Here is a 16471-nt window from a genome sequence, read left to right as displayed (position 1 = left end):
CCATGGTCAAGTAGACCATATATCCCTCCACCATAGAACCCTCAGGACATGCTCTCTGTCAAACCAAGCCCTTCAAAAATTTCAAGTGCTTCTCAACCATCCACATTTACCTAGTTGGTATGGGTCCACACAATTTGATCTCCTAAACTACATATATGAAGTAGTGTTCTTACACATTGAAAAAAATTGAAGGTAGACACTTTTGCATCTCGCACAAAAGATGAGGAATTTTTCTCTTCCATTTCTTTATGATTTTTTAAAATTAATTTCTTTAGATGACAACAACCTATAAGATATTCATCACACAAAAATATATTAATGAGACTAAGAAGAATTCTATAAAATAATTTTAAAAAATAGCACTTCTAACTTCATGTATTTCCCAAGATCATATATAACATGTTTGACACTCATGTTGTTGAAGTTGTGTGGGAGAGATAGAGGTAGAATGCACTGTAGTAATAATAAAATGAACAAATTTATTGTACATGGAGAAGAACATGACTTACCTTAATGAAGGTATGCCAATCATGCTTTTTCAACCTTGACCCAAAATCACTTTTCTTTGATATGAGATTGCTTATGTTTGCAAAAAATTCTATGGGAAATTTAATTTTTTTTATAGTTTCATATATGACATTAGATTGTTGATGACTTAATAACCAAGGAATGGTGCTTGTATTAATCCCATTTCCATCTCTATTTGATTCAATGAAAAACTTCAATATATGATTTGATTCATCAATGTCATTGCAAATTTTGACCATATGTTCTTTGTCATGCCTTCCATCCAATATTTTCCATAGTGTCTTTGTTACATTCTTTCCAATATGTAGAGCATCAAACAAATGCATGATTGGGTGGTGCTCATAGTATGAAAGCCTACTAAATTGTCTAGGATAGCTTTTAAGTCATTTTGGAAATTTCTCATTGAAACCTTGACAACCTTCATGAACATCAATTATATCATTAGTAGAGAAAAAGATAGTATCCAAGTTTAAATTGCATACGAAAACTTGCACCAGATGGAATGACATTATCTTGATGATTCATTCTATTGTATTCCAACTTCCACATGTGAGGTGTCATATTTTGTGGCTTTGATGTTGTTTCTTCTTTCCCTTTGGAAAGATATTTTTTAGCAATTTGATACTTATGATTTTTTGTGGAGAAAGTGTCTATGCTCATCGAACACCTTCTTTCCTAAACTTTTTGAATCGCAAGATTTCATCTTTGGACCACAAATTGGACATGAAAATTTTCCCTTTATATAAAGAACTACAAGATTGTGTATAATTGGATGACATGTGTACTATAAGATTAATATTTGCAATTATCACACACAACCTAAATATACAACCAAAAAATCCATTAATAGTTTTACATACCATAAAAATGTGTTAGTCTAGGGGCACCATGTATAGTCCATACAAGCATTGCACAGAATTGAAAGTTCCTTTCACTAATTGGTATAGAGATGTCATACATACGGACCCCATTCCATAACTCCAACAACTCATCAATCAAGGGTTCAAAATATACATTCATATCTTTCACTTGGTACTTACCTAGTTGAATGAACATAAACAAAACATAATTTTTATGGTCATTTTGACACTGTGTTTATAAATTAATTTACATGATTATTAAATGGAAAAATATCTAGTACAAACATTACCAACATTATGTGATCCCTCTTTACAGACATCCAAGGAGGAATGTTATTGTTAATAACAAAAATAGGCTAGACCAAGTAAATAAATCTCATATCTCCAAATGAATTCACACTATCTACTACCAATGAAAGCTTCAAATTATGAGGTTCTTGTTTAAATATTGGCCAACTATCTTCTATGTCCTTAAATGGAAAACCATCCATAGGAATTCACATAATGTCATCTTAACTTTTATTGCATGCATGGTAATCTAGAAATTATGCCAAGCTAGTACACCTAAATAATCATTGCAAATGTGGAATAATGGGAATTTACCAAAGCACCTTGTGAGGCAACTTTTTTGTTATTTAATTTGATTGATATCTACTAATTTGAAAATCAGGGCATTCTATTTCAAACTCATGTTTTTTATGATACATAATATGATCATTCAGACATGCATGTATTGTTTTATACTCCATTCCAATATCTTTCATAATGGTCAATAATTCTTGTTAAGAGCATAGTAGAATTTTTGATGGTGGTAACAAACACTCACCTATCAACCTATGGAAAAACATTGATATTAATATAAAGAACATTAATGGTACACTAATATAGAAGATGAAAAAAATGACACTATACCTTAGCATACATGAGATTGCTACATTGGATATACCATTCATAACCTTAAAGTTTACTAGCAATAATACATCAAAGAGAAGTCTTGTTTGGGAGCCTTGGTACAAGGGCTCATATTCCTTTTTAATTACAATTATATCAAGGTTCTCTTCATCATCATCATTAGATGCATGACTATCATCATCTTCATCATCTTTATTAGTTGTGCTAATAACATCTTCTTCAATCCTATTCTCTAGCACATTATTAGCTGCACCAATACCAACATCTTCAATTGTGTTCTCTGCCTCATGATCATTTTCTTCCATGGGAGTATTACCTTCTTCAATATTCACACCTCCATGTTCCACCAGTTTGAGATTCACATTCACCAAAGGATGAAAATCCTTTCCCCCTTCAATGTGATCGTGTTGCCTACAATGTCTCTTATCTGTCGTGATTAGAATTCTTTGATTATTTAAGCCCTTGCATTTTTTGCAAGGAAAATAACATTTTTCATGACTATTTCTTTTGAACTGAGACCATAATATAAACATTGTTACCTTATTTTGTTTTGGGTCCATATTGTTAGGTATGGACTTTCTTCAGAAGGAAACATTCAAGCTATAAAATTATAACAAATATAGACATACATGCATTAGTAGTATGTTTTATATAATCAATAATAAAAAAATAATAAAAATTTACTATCTCTTTAGTACAAATGGCATCTAAACAAATCAAATGAAATATACAATATAAATATTGGCATTGATTTGAACAATATAGCATTAGCATTGAATCTAGACTTCATTCAACTTGGTAGAAAGCTTTTAAACTACTACATCCATGAGCTAAGGCCAAAGAAAGTGCATACCATATTGTGAAGATCCATGCTACCTAACTATGTCCAAGGTGTTTGCACACTATAGGCATACTCTGCCTACCAAGCTACCTACATACCCATATACATGGGATTAAGAACCTTGAACTACTCACTCTAACAAATATGTAGGTATGGTTTCTAATTGTTTTGATGTAGTTGTATTCCATTAATCACTGGTGAGCCTTACTCACCTAATATAGCTCTTCACCATCATACAACAACTAGGGTAAATCAGGTGGTTTTGTAAAATTACAATCCTATAATACCCTAGTGTAACATTTGTATTGTAGTTTATAGTTAATGTAAGGTTAACCTATATACGCCCTAACTCACTCCTTTATATAGTTATGTTTTAAAGCTAGTGACAATAATCAATGGGTCTAAATAGACTAGTCAAGTTAATGCTAGCTAGGAACAATTAATTGTTCATTTTATTGTACCTAATCTAATGATAGTTCTACAAGAATTTGTAATCAACCTAGTTAACTAGCAACTAGACAATTGACTTGTATACATCCTAACTCATTACTTATATAGTTATGTTTAAAATCTTGTGGCCATGCTACCTGTTAAGTGACTTTTATTGTTTATATACATATATACATACATGTATGCATACATACATACATACATAAATACATAGAGATGTATAATATACATATGTATATATATGGGAATACATGCATACATACATACATACATACATACATACATACATACATCAATCAAAAGGGCACGTCAATAGAAATCTAGATCTTGGTACAGGGGCCCTAGATCCTAAATAAGGTGGTCAAACACCATGTAGGATAGTATAGAAGGTGATCAATAAGCATCAAAGTTGACACGAGATAGTTTAGACAATCTCAAACATGGATTTAGACAAGTTGTTTACATGTTGTAATAAAATTATAGGCAAGTCAAAGGTTGGTCAAAAATTGGTCAAAGATTGTGAGTTGACCAAAAACTCAATTTTTATGTTTTATAATATTTTTTCATATTGTGGTATAGTTTTGAAGGCATGTGGAGTCTTTTATTTGAAGTTTATGTAAAATTTGTAAAAGTTGCAATAAAAGTTGTCATGCAACTTTTTGCAATTTTTCTTGCAATCTGGAAGTGTAACATTTAGATCATTATTTTGATCTAACATGGATGAATACAATAGTAAGGTCAAGAGTTCTGACCTATAAATTGATTATCTTCAACCTAGTCTGGGGTTGGAATAGTACAATATGGATTTGGAATGAAATAGCAATAGCATTCCTTTTGGTCGGAAAATCCTTACTCTTGCTGATTTGGTCTTCATCCCACCATAACATATACATACATACATAAATAAATAAATTCATTATTACTGGTGAGCCTAGTATTGCAAAAATTTCAATTGCTGAAGGACTTGCTTAATGCATTATACAAGGAGTTGTTCCTAAACTACTTATAAACTGAAAATTTGTCTTAGTAGATATGAATGCAGTTATTGTTGGAACTAAATTCTATAGAGATTTTGAAATGATTGAAAATAGTACAAAGAAATGTTATAACATTTAATGATCATGTTGTTGCTTCTACTGAAAATAAACCAAATCTCAAGTCACAAGGGGGATGGATTGGGGCTTAGACCAAAATGATATATGAAATAGCATGCAATTATTCTAATGTAAAATTGTAAAATTTGGAGTTAGAATTGGTAGAAATTAAGATTAGATTTCTCCCAATGGTTATAGCTTAAAATTATAAACCTAAAGATGCTATAGGGGCATATGCACCGAGTTGTGGTGCCAAAAAGATGACAAGGTTTTTTTTTTTTTTTTTTCTAATTTTCAATAGCACGTACGTGCTATTCTGATATCAAAAAAGTTATATGATGGGCTACAGACCCGCGGCCCATCATTTTCATTTTTCTTTTTGGCTCTCCAACAGCGTGTACGTAGGTTTGATAGCAAAAATTCACCACCATTTGCCAAAATGCCTCCTCATCGACGAAATCCAAGACAACGAGCACATCGACGACGATGAGGTAAGTGATATAAACTTAACTTTGCATTGTTTAATATGTTTTCCATATTGTTTTATTGGTTTTTGATATTCTTTTGTAGGGTTTTTATTCATTTAGATTTGTTTGTTTAGTTGGATTTCAATTGATTTTTTATCAAGAAATGTCCATAATCAACTGGAAAATCCACAAAACCCTCAAGAGCCTCAAAATCAAAAGCCTCCTCAAGAAGAACAACAAATTCCACAACCCGAACCAATTGCAAGACCTTCGCTAGGCACACAAGAAAATATAAGAAATGAAATATAGAGAGGCAAAACTGAATTAGAAAGACTCATTGCTTGGTTGAAAGAATGCAAACAAACCAATCCAATGAGGGCTCAATTGGCATCATCCCTCAAATCCATTAACACTCAGATAGCCTCAGTTAGTGGTCAGTTAGATATTTGGCAGGCTAAGAGGGATGAACAAAAAAGATTTTATGCAAATAAATTGTCATATGAAGATGTTAAAAAAAAAGAAATATCAAAAGGTAGTATATGTGCATTATTTAGAAAACTCGGTGAGCCAAATACTGTTAGAGAGGGTACTAAACGGTTCCCCATCCATTGGTGTATACACGATGCTATTAGAAATAATTTTTGGGATAGATGGTGGATGGTTTTTGATGCCCCTCTTTGCAACAATCACGAGGTCCCCATGTATTTTTTGAAGAAATTATATTGTGAGTTTGTCCTTGGGGAGATCCCTAATTATTTTGATATGTTAGAATCCTAGGGTAGAGGTGGGGGGTCATCATTTGAGAGGCCAGGAGAATGTCGTGACCCTAATGTAGTTAGGGCACCTGTGGTCCATCCATAGCACAAGCATGTGATTATTCCTTCAGTTGTGAAGGAACATGTAGAGGCCAGCACTCTAGGGACCATTAATGCTTTGACACAGACCCTCATCCATTCCACGAGCCCATTAGTTGAGGGGGAGCCTTCTATGTGTCATGGTCACATGTGCACTTCATGCGGATCCCTATGCACATTTGGCACTCATGCCAGAGATGTTGCGGATGATGGGCTTGTCACCGATGAGTTCCTAAACGAGACATTTGGCATTGACACAGAGGTAAATTACTAATTTGATCACATTTCATATGTATAGTGAATGATCAATTAATTAGCATTTATTAACATTGTTCAAAATTTAGGGTCAAAGTGTTGCTGGGCCTAGCAGCAATCCTCTAGGCCCATTTTTTGTCCCTTCGACGAGTCCTGAGATATGTATCAATTTAATCATTTTAATTAATACATATATTTATTATGTAATCATATTAAGGATTAACAAAAAAAATTATGCATGTGCATCAGTTCTCCATAGGACCCTCAACCTTTACCACAGACACAGAGCAGAGACATCATACGAGCTTCACACAGGTACAGTTGTTTCATGTTAATTTAATTCATTTGATTATATTTATTCCATGTTAGATATAACGTGTATTGTATGACATGCAGCTCATGATGTCGGACACACCTCATCTACGACACTCTGTTGATAGTGGAGTGGCTGCAGCTGTGGCTAGCTCACAGCCACTGACGAAGGTATGAAAGAATTTTCTTCATTTTAGTTGTTGTTTATAATAGTTAATCTCAAAATTTCTAATGTTATTTATAAGTGATTATATTTATTGAATTTTTATAGGGTCTTGTCATGCCTGATCGTCCACGAGCATTTGAGGTGGACTTACAGAGTGACTATTTGTTGGCGGTAAGAAAATAATTGATTTTATGTGTACATATATTTGATTTCAACGTATAATAAATATTGATTCATATCTACTTTCTTTCTATCAGTTGGACCTAGAGAAGAGCCTCAACAAGAGGTCAAGTGAGTGTGTCAGGAGGGCCCCATCATCTCCACTATCTCCCTCCACATGATGGCAGAGGATTTCGAGAGACTTGTTTCCTTCCCCTCATGGGAAGGAAAAGATGTAGTTGAGATATTTGATACATATACACACACACACATAGATATATATATATATATATATATATATATATATATATATATATATAGAGAGAGAGAGAGAGAGAGAGAGACTTGTTTCCTTCCCCATGTATATATATAGGCATCAGAGAGACATATTTGACATACATTTGATGTACATATGACATTCTATATTTGATGTATGACATTATTGGTTAATATATGATATGTTTGTTCATATACGACATTATTGGTTATCATTTTATATTATATGTTTGTTCATGTATGACGTTAAATTAGATATGTTCATGTATGACATTAAATTAGATATGTGCATGTATGGAATTAAATTCAATTTCTAGAGAGTTGCCATTATGTCTACGAAGTATTAGATATTATTTTTTGCTTTATTAGTATTTCTCAAAAATTTCAAAGAAGTTGTTTCTAGTTTAAAAAAGATTGTTTGTTAATACTAAAGGCTAAAGGCTAATCATGTTTAATACTTACAATTCTTTGTTTTTATCTAATAATTTAAAAAAGATTGTACAAGTTTTTTCAAAGAGCAACACTTGTCACTAACATCATAAGAAGGAATATCCAAGGAGAATTACCACTGATCCCCCACCACCAAATTCAAGAGAAAACAAAAATCCACTACTAAAGAGATAGTAACAATGATCATCCCTAGTCTCTCCCTTATCACAAAATGATTACCATCAAAATTTGCATTTCCAGTTGTGTCATGTGCGTTGAAGTGATAGTAACATTTTCACTCTCTTATCTAATGTCTCCCATTTTTGAAACTCTTGGGGAAGGGCAAGGCCATCTTCTCAGTACTTCAAAACACAACAAGTTCCATTTTTTCCCATATTGATGATCATTGACTTAAAGTATAGTCAAAGTATTGACGACCCATAGGAACTCAACCTTTGAACATCCCATCTATAAATGACCTCATAAAGAAAGTTCAATAAACCCACATGAAATAGTGAAACAAAAGTTGCATACTTGTGAAGATGATCAGACTGCAGGTGATCAATATGTCTCAAATCTATATTCAGTTCTTTTACTATGCATATAAATGGTTTGTTATATAAAAGACTTATATCCACCAGATAAATAATCATTTTCTTACTATGCTATCCTTATCCTTGGCTGATCTCTGGTCTCTGCAACACGGTCCTGTAGGAACTGGAATCTCATCCATATCTCGCATGAGCTCTGAGATATGCCCCATCAAAGATTGTAGCCCTGTGGCATTTAGTGACCCTTAGGGACATTTTGGTTGAGCCTGCCTAAGAACATTCGAGCATTGAAGGGGACAAGATGAGGTTGGGGATAGGGTTTACCTCACCACCCAAAGCTAATGGAGCAGACAGTTTGATCCCACAATGAAAGATGAGAGAGATTTGGCAGTTGGCAACTTTGTACTGGCCAACACTGCAAGTTTCAACATCACCCGAGATGGCATTGTAGAATGAAAATAGAATGTGATCTCCAAAAAGTGAGAGAGGTTATTGTAGGTCTCTACAACACGGTCCCGTAGGAACTAGAATTTCATCCATATCTTGCATGAGCTCCAAGATATGCCTCATCAAAGATTGCATCCTTGTGGCATTTAGTGACCCTTAGGGACATTCCAATTCAGCGTGCGTGAGAATGTTTGAGCACTGAAGGGGACAAGATGAGGTTTGGGATAGGGTTTACTCGGCCACCCGAAGCTAATGGAGCAAACAAGTTGATCCCACGATGAAAGATGAGAGAGATTTGGCAGTTGGTAACTTTGTATTGGACAACACTGCAAGTTTCAACATCACCTGAGATGGCATTGTAGAATGAAAATGGAATGCAATCTCCAAAAAGTGACAGAGGTTATTGTAGGTCTCTACAACATGATCCTATAGGAACTAGAATCTCATCCATATCTTGCATGAGCTCCGAGATATGCCCCATCAAAGATTGCAACCCTGTGGGATTTAGTGACCCTTAGGGACATTCCAGTTCAGCATGCCTGAGAATGTTCGAGCACTAAAGGGGACAAGATGAGGTTGGGGATAGGGTTTTCCTAGCCACCCAGAGCTAATGGAGTAGATAGTTTGATCCCACGACGAAAGATGAGAGAGATTTGGCAGTTGACAACTTTGTACTGGCCAACACTGCAAGTTTCAACATCACCCGAGATGGCATTGTAGAATGAAAATAGAATGCGATCTCAAAAAAGTGAGAGAGGTTATTGTAGTTCTCTACAACACAATCCTATAGGAACCTAGAATCTCATCCATATCTTGCATGAGCTCTAAGATATGTCCCATCAAAGATTGCAGCCCTGTGGCATTTCGTGACCCTTAGGGACATTCTGGTTCAACATGCCTGAGAATGTTTGAGCACTGAAAGGGACAAGACAAGGTTGGGGATAGATTTTATCTGGCCACATGGAGCTAATGGAGCAGACAGTTTGATCCCACAACGAAAGATGAGAGAGATTTGGCAGTTGGCAACTTTGTACTGGCCAACATTGCAAGTTTCAACATCACCTGAGATGGTGTTGTAGAATGAAAATGGAATGTGATCTCCAAAAAGAGAGAGAGGTTATTGTAGGTCTCTACAACATAGTCTTGTAGGAATTGGAATCTCATCCATATCTCACACGAGCTTCGAGATATGCCTCATCAAAGATTGCAGCCCTGTGGCATTTAGTGACCCTTAGGGACATTCCAGCTCAGCGTGCCTGAGAATGTTTGAGCACTGAAGGGGACAAGATGAGGTTGGGGATAGGGTTTACCTAGCCACTTGGAGATAATGGAGTAGACAGTTTGATCCCACGACAAAAGATGAGAGAGATTTGGCAGTTGGCAACTTTGTACTGGCCAACACTACAAGTTTCAACATCACTCGAGATGGCATTGTAGAATGAAAACGAAATGTGATATCCAAAAAGTGAGAGAGGTTATTGTAGGTATCTGCAACATGATCTTTTAGGAATTAGAATCTCATCCATATCTCGCACGAGCTCTAAGATATACCCCATCAAAGATTGCAGCCCTGTGGCATTTAGTGACCCTTAGGGACATTCCAGTTCAGTGTGCCTGAAAATGTTTGAGCACTAAAGGGGACAAGACAAGGTTGGGGATAGGGTTTACCTAGCCACTCGGAGCTAATGGAGCAGACAGTCTAATCCCACGATGAAAGATGAGAGAGATTTGGTAGTTGGCAACTTTGTACTGGCCAATACTACAAGTTTCAACATCACCCGAGATGGCATTGTAGAATGAAAATGGAATGCAATCTCCAAAAAGTGAGAGAGGTTATTGTAGGTCTCTGCAACATGGTCCTATAGGAACTAGAATCTCATCCATATCTCACACGAGCTCCAAGATATGCCCCATCAAATATTGCAGCCTTGTGGAATTTAGTGACCCTTAGGGACATTCTGGTTTAGCATGCCTAAGAACGTTTGAGCATTGAAGAGGAAAGAAAAGGTTGGGGATAGGGTTTACCCAGCCACCTGGAGCTAATGGAGCAGACAGTTTGATCCCACGATGAAAGATGAGAGAGATTTGGCAGTTGGCAACTTTGTATTGGCCAACACTGCAAGTTTCAACATCACCTGAGATGGCATTGTAGAATAAAAAAAAATGCTATCTCCAAAAAGTGAGAGAGGTTATTGTAGGTCTCTACAACATGGTCCTTTAGGAACTATAATCTCATCCATATCTTGCACGAGCTTCAAGATATGCCCTGTCAAAGATTGCAGCCCTGTGGGATTTAGTGACCCTTAGGGACATTTTGGTTCAGCGTGCCTGAGAATGTTTGAGCACTGAAGGGGACAAGAAAAGGTTGGGGATAGGGTTTAACCAGCCACCTAGAGCTAATGGAGTATATAGTTTGATCCCATGACAAAAGATGAGAGAGATTTGGCAGTTGGCAACTTTGTATTGGCCAACATTGCAAGTTTCAACATCACCCAAGATGGCATTGTAGAATGAAAATGGAATGCAATCTCCAAAAAGTGAGAGAGGTTATTGTAGGTCTCTACAACACCGTCCTATAGGAATTGGAATCTTGTCCATATCTCACATGAGCTCCAAGATATGCCCTATCAAAGATTGCAGCCCTGTGGGATTTAGTGACCCTTAGGGACATTTCGGTTCAGCATGCCTGAGAATGTTCAAGCACTGAAGGGGATAAGAAAAGGTTGGGGATAGGGTTTACCTAGCCACTTAGAGCTAATGGAGCAGACAATTTGATCCCACGATGAAAGATGAGAGAGATTTGGCAGTTGGCAACTTTGTACTGGCCAACACTGCAAGTTTCAACATCACCTGAGATGGCGTTGTAGAATGAAAATGAAATGCGATCTCCAAAAAGAGAGAGAGGTTATTGTAGGTCTCTGCAACACGGTCCTGTAGGAACTAGAACCTCATCCATATCTTGCACAAGCTCTGAGATATGCTCTGCCAGAGATATTTGAATTCACAGTGTTTAATGAGAATATAGTTGAGGCTTGCTTTACTTTTCTATGTTAAGTTTGGCTTTCAATTTTGGTTTCCCTACTTATCTATGTGAAAGTTCCACTTTCATAAGTAACATGGATGCAATAATATTAAATTAAGTATAGGTCCATGGTTCTAGAAGCTTCACATAGCTTCTCTTCAACTATGGATCTTGTAAGCATTGTACCATGACTATTGGTGTTGTGAGAATATACAAAGCATATATATTGTTTGACCAAATGTCTTCAATGAACATGAACTATATGGAAGAAGAGAAGACATTTTGCAAAGTCTTTTAAAATTTTCTTCAAGAAATGTAAGGAGCCATGGGTGATTCATCCAAATTATTTGGTAAAATAAGAGGAGGAATGAATCAACCTTGATGATAGAGGTAAATGCTGAATAATATTTATTTAATCAGATTGTTTGAAAAAACTTTAATGACCTTTAAATACAATTGAAAGAAATGGAATTGATCTCCCTTACTCATGTAGATGAATAAAATTGGAATTTAAAAAAGAGAGGGACATTCACCATAAAACCATGCAATCATGCACTTCTTGATGGGAGTATCATAAGTTCATTATTAGATGGATATGCCAAATGTGGAAGAATTAAAAGGAAAATATGTTGATTGATTGAATACAAGCATCAAACCAATGTGATAACAAAAAATCAAAGTTGATTCCATAAGGTCTAACAATATCATATAATTCATTTATCAATAATTTGAAACATCATAAGCATATGTCTAATAATGTCATACATAAAATATATGTAAAAAATGACATACATAGAAAAAATTATACAAAACATATGCCCAATAATGCCATATAGGTGTAAAATTTACATCATTAGATATATACTCTTTCCAACTAGGGGAAAAAAAAAAATCCCTAATTGTCTTTAATTGCCAACAAGTGGGAGATGACCAGTGTATATAATGAGGTCTTCCTAACATGCTCACTAGTCCATTAGTCTAGAATCTTCTGTAACTCGACATGTTACAATCAAAATTATATATGAATAAATAACTATTTTATATAAATATATATATATATATATATATATATATATATATATTTATACATAAAATTTTATATTTTCTTACAGCTAGCTGATAATTCCTCTGTATATACACCTCAGGGATACACTGATGGTCAGGAATAATAAGACCCTACAAAAACTATCAAAGTTACCACTTGATTGTGCCTATGAATTTTATATTGAATTTTAGTAATAATGAAATTTTAATGTAAACTCTTTCATACCTTAGTCATTGGCTTAGAACTAGTGAGTGCAATAAGGACTCGTTGATCAATACAATGATGAAGATGTAAAGGTATCTCTGATGTCAATAGCTGAAAATGATAATACATGAGACTCAAATGCAGTTATGAAGAATACACATTTTCTTTTGTCTCCATATCAAATAAAATATTTTGATACCTCTGTGAATGTAGTATGACATCCTTCATTTTATAATGTTGATCCCAAAGCTACAACACTTATTATTTATTACACATGTATGTAAATCTGTTAAGCATCAAATTCAACACCTTTGTCTACAAAATAATGTACTATATGTTAGAGTAATAAATTCATTTCCTTAGTAATTAAATTATATTGATATAATTACTAAGTTACTTATTATATTGATATAGTTTACTTATAATTCCTTTTGATTTACAACTAATTGAAATGATTTCCCCAATTTTCCATCTAGTCACTAGAAAATTGGATTTGCTGTCTCTTTCTCTTAAAGAACCAGATCTACTAGTTCCTTTGGTCTAGAAGCCTTCCATTTAGATTGGGGTTTTGAAAGGTAGAATATCTTGAAGAAGGAGAGGTCATGTATAATGGTTTTGAGGAAGGCTAGAGTTCCATCTAGATGGTGTTGCAAAATGGCCAAGCGGAGGAGGAGGTAAAAGAATAAATAGAATAAATGCATGAGAAGGAGGTTCATGGGGGCAATGGATTCAAACCCACAACCAAGCTTTTATACCATTATACAAATGAAAAATTATAAGACTATGCCTTTCATGATAGTTTCATTTTCATATTGGCAAATGAAGAATGACTTTTGGAACAAACATAATAAATACTTCCAAATAAAAATGAAGCCAATGTATTGTATTATAAGCTTGAATGGTAAAGACCAAGCCCAAACATTTATTAAGGTGTAGCATTTATAATTGTCAGGTTCATGTGAAGAAGTCATCATTCATATTCTCATTGTTGTGTAATTTGATGATAAGAAGAATACAATGATATAGAGGTTGATAGTGACTTAAAACTTTACAAAATGCAATCAATGAGAATTTTACATTGAGGGGGGAGTAATAATCAATGTTTCATTCTCATTGTTTGACAAACTCTTATATAAAGAGGGAGTAGATAGATGATATGGTTTAGTCTTCTTCCAAGAATCTTAGTCATATTGGTTCAGAAGGATTCATGATAAAACTACTATACTTAGCGTGACCAATTGATGCTAAAATCATTACTATTGATGCTACAAACCTTAGTATTGACATAATTTAACCTCTGCAATTCTAGGCATAAGATGATTATCATACAATGGTACTTGAACAAAGAACACTAATAAATATTGAGGATGTGAATTGATAATACCATTTCGCAGATGATTTTGGCATCTCACCCTTTATCACTTGTGCATCAACTTTATTAGCCCTCTTCTTTGGTGACCTACAAATGAAGAATTAGCACAATAAAAAATCTAAGATAATATTAAAAAAATGGGTCCTATTAAAGAATCTAATATAAATTCAAATAATGTATCTATATTCTAAACAAATCAAAACTAAATCTCATCACTTACACATCATAACAATACGGTCCACCTTAGTCATGTGATAGTCTTGGGGAAGATGTTGTAACATTGTATTTGGATCCAATTGACCACTTTTTATTTCTCTCCCAATTCAATATAATGAGCCAACTAGATCTACTCGACATTTTAATGTCTCAAGTATTGCCTCATGGTCTGACTCACGAACTTTCCAAAGAATCTTATTATGTGGTCTTCCACCATATTTTATCAAGTGGACATTTGATGCGACAACAAGGTTTGAATAATGAAGAATCTTCCTCTTTGTTTGCCAATCGTCGAATAACCACAAGTTAGGATTCTTCATAGGATATCGTCTAAGCCATGTACCTGTTACAACCACCACATCGGCATGGTACTCTAAACCTTCACCATCTATAATTGAGTGATCCAATTTTTGTTTGGCTTCAACACAACGACACAAATAATAATCTGTCCCTTCTTCATTGTCTTCAGGTGCAATAATAGCAAAAACATGGCCTACAGTGACAAATGAACAAAATGCGGTCATTAATTCAGAAAATACTTGGGTAAAAGTTATAAAGTAACATATTGAAATTACAAAGATATATATATATATATTACCAGGTTGCACTAAATCTGACAAGTGGTCAAAGTCAATAGATGAATCCATCTCTACCATTTCTAGTGCTTGTGGGGGATGATAGGTGTCAACTGGGTCCAAAACTCGTATATCCCATTTGTCCACCCATTCAGTTGACTCATAGTCATCCCAATTTTCCTTTGCACATGATGGATAATAGCATGCCATTTTTCGTGTGTGGATACACCATGAACCTGCATCAAAGCTTCTAAAAGAGTGTAAATCACTAGATCCTATTAGTGTGCAATAATCTTGATATGGTGCAATGTTAGTATTATCTATCAACCAAAAAAATCTACAAACTATAGACTCACCTTCCTTACCAGGACCCATTGTAGCGTTACACCATTGGATGATGAATTTTGCATCTATCAATATTGCTCCATCTTTGTACTTTAGTTTTTCACGAGCCAAGGCTCTTTTAATGCATGAGCCTGCACCATCGTGCTCTCCCTTACCATGATCAGCCTCTGTGAAATTCCACATATATTGAATTCTACACAACCTGTGCATCCTACTCAACCAATAGAACATCCATGCATTCTTGAATTGAGATGCACAATTGTCTGACCAAATAATGTGTTGACGATATGATATGCCCCTGTTAGCAAAATCTCCATAAAATAGTTGAAAACAACCATGTACAAACTCTGTAGAATGTGATCGATCATCGCTGATGTAAAAATGGTACTCCCTCAAAATCTTCCTGTCATCCTCTGTACTTGTAGGTGAATGCATGAGTGTTATGTGAACAAATATAGAAACCTGTTGAGATGTATAATAATTTGTTTGCACCTCATTTTGTGGTTGTAGTGTGTAGTTCTCTGCAAAATCTACAACCTAAAAAATGGTATCCAATGGAAACATATCCTTGCACAAATTGAATTGCAAATCCAACCATCGAGCTCTATGGGTATGCCTTGCATACTCGTACATAATATTTTCACAAAAAATCTTCATGAACTCATACACTAGAATCTTTTCAATAACTAGATCACATCTTTTACCATGTTTCCCATCTTTTAGAGCATATGTCACTGTCTTGAATTTTTTGTAATCTACTAATTCATTTCCAATTGCATGTGTACTATCCATATGTTGACAAGTTGATAAAAGTTGCAAAGAACCACAAAATAAGCACGTACCATCCAAGCATGATGTCTTGTAAAATTTTTGGCCATCCCCTATTTCACATAAAATGTTGGATACAAACTCCCTTGAAGATCTTGGTGGCTCTTTTATGTCACAATCTTGCAAAACAAACTGAGAGTGCAAAACTACGCATATGTGCCTAAAAACATCAAAATGGTTAGAAAATTCAATATGTATCCTACAACAACAAGTTTTGCGTGTGTGATTTATTTTCACATAAAAAGGTTTACCCATCTCAAAAA

The sequence above is a fragment of the Cupressus sempervirens genome, chromosome 7, assembly GCF_028749045.1.
Source record: "Cupressus sempervirens isolate cs-2001-9-10 chromosome 7, ASM2874904v1, whole genome shotgun sequence".
In the NCBI taxonomy this organism is placed as follows: domain Eukaryota; kingdom Viridiplantae; phylum Streptophyta; class Pinopsida; order Cupressales; family Cupressaceae; genus Cupressus; species Cupressus sempervirens.
Note: the sequence above shows the minus strand (reverse complement) of the source record.